This window comes from Pteropus medius, unplaced genomic scaffold (assembly GCF_902729225.1).
Source record: "Pteropus medius unplaced genomic scaffold, Ma_sr-lr_union100, whole genome shotgun sequence".
Classification (NCBI taxonomy): domain Eukaryota; kingdom Metazoa; phylum Chordata; class Mammalia; order Chiroptera; family Pteropodidae; genus Pteropus; species Pteropus medius.
This window is the reverse complement of record NW_024340849.1, coordinates 14,743,081-14,750,040: the sequence shown is the minus strand read 5'-3', so window position 1 is coordinate 14,750,040 and position 6,960 is coordinate 14,743,081. Positions and strand designations below refer to the sequence as shown.

At 40.1% G+C, this 6,960-nt stretch overlaps 1 pseudogene; it reads left to right on the top strand.

The window, feature by feature from the left end:
• The first annotated feature begins 1,564 nt into the window (after positions 1 to 1,564).
• On the top strand, positions 1,565 to 1,683 carry LOC120591420 (uncharacterized; annotated as a pseudogene).
• The last annotated feature ends 5,277 nt before the right edge of the window (positions 1,684 to 6,960 follow it).

Genomic DNA, 6,960 nt, shown 5'->3' with positions numbered 1-6,960 from the left:
TAATAGCCTCCCTGATTTAAAAAAAAAAAAATGATAGTAGAGAAGGATATTGAATTATGGAATAATCTTCCTCTATTTCTGATTGGTGAGGTGAAATCAAGGAACTAGAAAACTGGAGGAAAGGAAGGAGCGGGACTGTCATTGTGGGAAATGAAAGCTCCTGGGGCTCATTGAACTTGGAAAGGACTTAAAACCTGGGACTGTTGCCCCAGGTGGGTCCAATGAACCCCACGTTTAGGTGAATGAACCTTCGTATGAGACGTTAAAGATTATCTCAGAGAAGAGAGCAAATCCAGATATTCTAATTCTTTTTTTTTTTTTTTTGCTTGACCTTATACTGCCATTTGCTCAAGCTACACAAAAGTAGGAAAAGTCAAAAATACCCAGCCTTTAGCCTGTACTTAGAAAGAAAGAGGAATGAGAGAGAGGAGAAATCAAGTTAGGAAGTCACATGATATCCGAGCAAATGGAAATTTGAGAGAAACCTGTCCAAGTATGGAAAATATAGAGAGAAACAGCATGACAATTATGTCATTATATCCAGCATAAAAATTACAAAAAGGACACAGGATGGAGAATATAAAGACAACAACCTAGAAGAAGGAAAAAATCAAGAAAAATAAAGAATGTATTCATAATGTTTTAATAGCACCTAAGGAAACTTAAATTCAACAAAATAAGATCTCAAAGGTAAGAGGTTAAATGGCCAAATGAGATGAAAAGAGAGATTATAGATAGAAGGAAACAAATTGAGGATCAGAAGAACATCGTAACAGATATAAGAAATAAGAAACAAAATGAATATCATCAGAAAAATTGACCACTAACATAAAAGAGAGGAGCAGATCATCACAGTGAATGCAGACTAAGAAAACATGGAAAAGTTAAACATTGGATTACAAAGCTAAAAATGAACATATATAAAAATAATTAGTGTGAAATAAGTCAGGGAAAGACAGATACCATATAATTTCACTTATACATGGAATCTTATAAACAAAATAAGAGAACAAACAAAACAGAAACAAACTCATAGATACAGAGAAAAAACTGATGATCTCAAAATATGCCAGGGGTCACTTAATTATAAAGGGAAAGAGATAACTTTACAATAAAGAAATATGGTAAATAGCACTATAACAAAATAGTCAAATTTATCATCACTGATAATGGGACAAACAGGAATTATGTGTCACTTTAAGGAGGCAATGAGAGTAATACAACATCACCTGTGCAGTTCTCCTGTCCAAAAATGTTTTACCTGCATGTAAAAATCCAGGTTTGGAGGTATTCTACAAAACAAATGGTCTGGAATCTTCAAATATATCAATTTTATGAAGATTAAAGGAGTTTAAAGAGACATGAGAACTAAATGCAATGTATGATTTCAGATTGGATAAAAACAAAACCATGTAAAGAAAAAAAATATTGAAAAAATTGAGTAAGTTGTATATGGACTACATATTAAATAACATTATTGCATCAGTATTCAATTCCATAGTTTCATGATGCTATTGTTTTGTAAGATAATACTGAAGCATTTACAGATAAAGAATCAGAGGAAGTCTACAGCCATGCTGCCCTGAACAAGCCCGACCCCGTCTGATCTCAGAAGCTAAGCAGGGTCAGGCCTGGTTAGTACTTGGATGGGAGACCCCCTAGGAAGACCAGGTGCTGTAGTCGTAAAAAATAAAAAATAAAAAATAAATCAGAGATTGTAAGCTAACAAGGTCCTTGCAATCTGTGAGATCAACCAAGGGTTCCCTCACCTAAAAAAAAAAAGAATCAGAGGGGAAGTTTTGGAAAAGTTCTTTGGTATGGGTACAGCTCTTGCATTAGCAAATTAGAAGGAAGAGGCTACCTAGGAATATTTATTAAATGTGTGTCATGAATGATATGCCATAGTGTGTCTAATTCTTTGGAGAGATACTAATGGAATAAAAAAAAAAAGCTTCTGCTCTTGATAAACTCACCAAAAAGTGAGGCAACAAGCCAAATGGGAATGTATAAAGACATTAAAAAAACCCCTCAAATATCATTAATAGGCATTTGTGACACTTCTTGCTAAATTCTTAAGAGTCTAAATGTAAAAAATAAAATAAAATAAACATAAAAGTATAAACTTCTTAAAAGTATAAAGCATGAAGAGTACCCATAAGGTTTAAAGTCCAGTTGGCGAGACATTACTTGGATACATGAAACAATTTAAAAGCAATGCAAGACACCATGTTCTCAAATGTCAAATACTGTGGTTTGAACTAAAAATGTAATAAGAATTTCTGGAAGGAAGAGATCAATGTCTGATGAAGTCACTAGGAATTGGGGCTTGTGACACATTGAAACAAGTATAGAACTTGATCTTAGTGCAAAAGCTGCCCATATGTGCGCTGAGGGAATTCACTAATGGGGCATGTGTGATTAAAGCCAGGTTTTATTAATCAGAAGAGCTTTCTTGGGAGAGAATTTTGAGGAAAATTTGGAGAGATGCAAATATTAGGAATTACGAAATATACATTAGAAAATCATCTTAGAGATCATCTTTTCAGTTTCATATGTTTATGAGTAAGGATTATTGGCCCCAGAGAAAGTAGTTCTAATGAAAGGGGAAAACTTGTCAATGGCAGGACACTGGGTGGGAATCCAGTGACCTGTCCTTCTTTTGCAGGCTAGTCTGCATTTCTGAACATTTGGTGGTACATAGATGCGTTATATTCCATCAGGATAAAGTGTCTAACCCCCTGGTTTTGAGTTGGGTCCCCATAGTGACTTACTTGACCAACTGAAGGCAGTGGGAATGACAGTGTCGGGCTTCTGAAACACTCATTGTGGGGGTTGTTGAAACACTTATCCTTGGAGCCCTGAGCTGCCATGTAAAAAGTCTACCTCTTCAGAGGCCACCATGCTGCGTGAAGCTCAAGCTCCACTGAGTAGTCTTAGAAGACAAGAAATAATATAGGGAGAGAGAGAAAAGCCAAGGAGAACAGAGGCCCCAGATGCATGAGTGAAGAAGCCATTTTGGAAGTGGCTTCAATAGCCTCAGCTGCTTTAAATAATGCCACGTGGGTTGGGGATAAGCAACCAGTCCAAATCCACCCTAAATTCCTGACCTACACCTATGAGCAAAATAAAATGCTTGTTTTAAACCATTAAGTGTTGAGGTAGTTTATTACAAAGTAACAGATAACCAAAAATCTAGTTTTCTAGTGTCTCTTATAACTCGACATTTCTTTGCTTTTATGAAATTCCACAAGAAATAAGTTTACAAATTCTTGAATAAAAAACAAGTTTTGAATATAGTGGTAGTTTGCTGAAGAAACAGTAAGTGTCTCTGAAAAATAAGGGGATGCCAATAAATAAGATTCTTACCTCTCACATTCTAAGGCTATAGAACCTTATTTCTAATGGGCAAAACTATCCCAGTTTCTTTTCTACCCATGTAATTGGCAGTCTTTGCATTGAGTCTAATTGTCCTTTTCCGTAAGAACTGAACAATATCATTGGCTCTCCCCACCCCAGAGCATGGTTATGATAGCAAAATATGGCCGTCACCAGTGCTCTTCACCAGTACTTTCCAGCTCTTCGCTTTCCATGCACATGGTAAGATTGCACTTCTGTCCCTTTCTGGTTGAGTGAGGCCATGCGATTCGATATATGAATTGTGAGCAGAAGTAACATAGGTCACTTGCAAGCCAGGGCACTGAATTGTCAGTTCTAGACCTTTCAGAGCTACCCCTCCTCTGACACAGTGACCAACAACTGTCATAGTCTGGCTCTATCATCCAAGATTCCTGAGTAAATACGGTGACCAAGGCTCTCTGCCAACCCATAATAGACAGAACATGAATGAGAAACAAACCTTTCTTAAGTCACAGAGATTTTTGAAATTGCTCATTAATGAAACATAGTGTAGTCTATTCTGACTGATACAGCAAGACAGATCGGAAGGGCTCTTGGAAACAGAGAAGTGATACAAAAGTGTGAAATATTATTATAAAAGAAAGGCTTCAGTAGGCTTCGGAGTAGAGAAGCAAAGCAGTGTTTCTTTCCGCTGTCTATTGTAAGTTTTTCTTGCTCCACCTTAATTAATAAGTCACCCAGCTTCCCCGATGCATATAATAATGACGGCAGCAGCAGCAGCAAGAGCATCATCCATCATTCAGTGAATACCCACTTTGTGATGGAAACCATTGTATATATAATTTCTAAGCCTCAAAGCATATCAGTAGAATGGGTTTAACCACCTGTGTTTTTCCAGTTGTAGAAACTGAGGCTAAAGAAGTTTGATGCCGTGTTCTATTTCCTTCCAGTCTTTGGCTCTCCGCCACTTAGAAAGGAAGTCTAGCGCTGGCGTGAAGAAAAGCGAGGCTCTTCTCTATTAAAGCCACATAGAATGTGGCAAATCTTCCGAACACATTATATGCTTGCTTTCACTGGTGTTTTAAAGGGAAGCTCAAACTAGCCGAGACAGCTCTGCGTCCAAGTCATCTGGTGGCCATGTGTGGAGACGTGCGTGCTTTCCCATGTCCTTGCAGGATGGCACAGATATTAATTGCTTAATATGTAAGAGGCAGAGGCTGGGAGTAATAATCCTCAATTCCAAAGTCAGCTTGGTTTTACCTTCATGGGCCCCAGCATGGTGCTACCCACAGGCCTCTTGGGGCTTTAAAGTACCAACAGGCTCTGCTTCAGCCCCACTCAGGACATGTGGGGATGGCACTGAGGCCACAGCAGCAACCCAATTAAGTACATATGGTAAACTCGAAGGACAGGGGTGTTCGAAATATCCCCGCCCCACCCTAAATTATGGGTGGCCCCAACCCAGCCTGGAACCAGCATTTGCTTGCACTGATCTTAAATTAGAGCACATGAAATAATTAATGCAGAGTGTTCCAGTCTGGTCTGGAGCATTAAGATATTTGGAAGGGTTTTAGGGGAGAAGACAAGAGAAGCTCATACTGATGTGTTTCCTGTGGGAATGACACGGTTCTGAAGAACATCTCACAGACGTGGTCTCCCACTCCCGTCCTTGAGATGCCAGCATAAATATTCTCTCTTCCTCAGATAATCAACTCCCTGCCTTCTGTTAGACCTCACCCTAAGGCTCAGATGTCACTCTCCTCTCTCACCCTTTCTCCCCCAAGACATCTCCAGGAAATGAAGTTTTTGCTCCACGTACCTTGCCTGAGTTCAGAGCTCCTATATTTCAACTTTAAGTCCTGTCTTCCCAGAGTAACTCCCCAGAGATAAGTGTATTACACCTTGTAATTTCCCTTGGCTTCCTGGATGTGAACGCACTTTTTCTTATTGACTCCTTCAATTAGTATGAGTTTATTGGCCACCCAATGTGCAAGGCTTGGCGTTGGGCATAGCCACAAATCACGGAGACCCCGTACCCTGTCCTTAGGGCACTTCCATTCTAGCGTGCTGTGTCGTCCTACCCTCTCCAAACCCTCCCACCCTCCACCCCCAAACAACCCTCCCTCACTCCCTCACATGCTCCAGTTAGGCATCAGTCCATTTCAGTGGAGATCCTATAAACCTCTATCGATTTCCTCTTAGTTGAAGTGTTGTTATTAAGACGACATCCATCGAGTGTATTATATTCACAGGATAAAAGTAAACAGTGATAGTTTTGAATGAGTTCACAGATGATGCAGAGAGGACAGAGCATCTGACGCCAAGCAAGAAACTCCGTCAGTCAGAATTTACAGTACAGATATTCTTTGTGCTGAGCACTATTTTAAGTGCTGAGGATACAGGTAAAGAGACAAGGTGCCTGCTCTCAAAGAGCTAAGATTCCAACAAAGCATATGGTAGATCACTCTCTCACCTTGACTCTGGGTTTGGCCTTGTGGTTTGTTTTGGCCAATAGACTACGGCAGAAGTGACACAAGAGGACTTGCATGCTTTTTCACTCTCTCTCAGAACTCTGTCACTGCTGTGTGACTAAGCCCAGACTAGTCTGCTGGAAGATGACGGAGGCTTTAGAGGCAAGGTCCCCAGCTGAGCCAGATAACCCCTAGAAGCCGATGCACAAGTGAGGCCAGCCAAGACCAGAACTACCCTGATGACCCACAGACTTGTGAACAATAATACATAATAATAAATACATACCGTTGTAAGCCATGGAGTGCTGGAGTGATTTGTTACACAGCAATAGTTAACTGACACAATGGAGAAACTTATAATAACCATGTAGACAAATCAATAAATCACAGACATTCCAGAATAAGATACATATGAAGACACAATAGAGAAATAGTATAAATAAAATGGAATGATTGATTAGGAAAGCTGTAAGGGAGAATTTGGTCGGGGCGGCATGGAAGGTCTAACCGAAGAAATGACATTTGTGCTGAGACTTAACTGATAAAAAAGGAGATGATTACATTTCTCTTTGGAAAAACTTCATTCCAAACAGAAGAGGCAATGGGATGACTGGACATCAAAGCTAAGATGCTGAATAGGCAGCTGAAGCTCAGGGGAGAAGTCCAGACTGGGATTCTAAATTTAGGGTCATACGTTGAGACCACTTAGAGATCATCTGGTGAATTGTACATCCCAGACACAGTATCTAGGGTCCTGGAGTGTATATTTGGGAGGTGGAGTCATACAATATCAGGACACTGAGGTACTCATCCCCGTGATGGTGAATAAAATATGAGACTTGGACTTCTGAAGTTGATTAAAGAGCGTGAGGATGTGAGGCATGTTGAGAGTGTTTCCTGGACAACTAAAGACAGAAAACATGGGAAAGTGAAGGTTTAGGGCTTTGTCTTGCCCTGTCTGCAGCTGGAGAGGTTATGACAGCGGGGAGCTTGCTGAGATTAAAGGCCCAAGGATGGCCGGTCACACCCTGGAAGGAAAGGGCTGACTCATGTGTCCATGCTGAATATGGAGACTCTGAGTTGGTTGGTCTCATTACTGCTGAACTGTCCCATTAACCGGCCATCTGGCTTT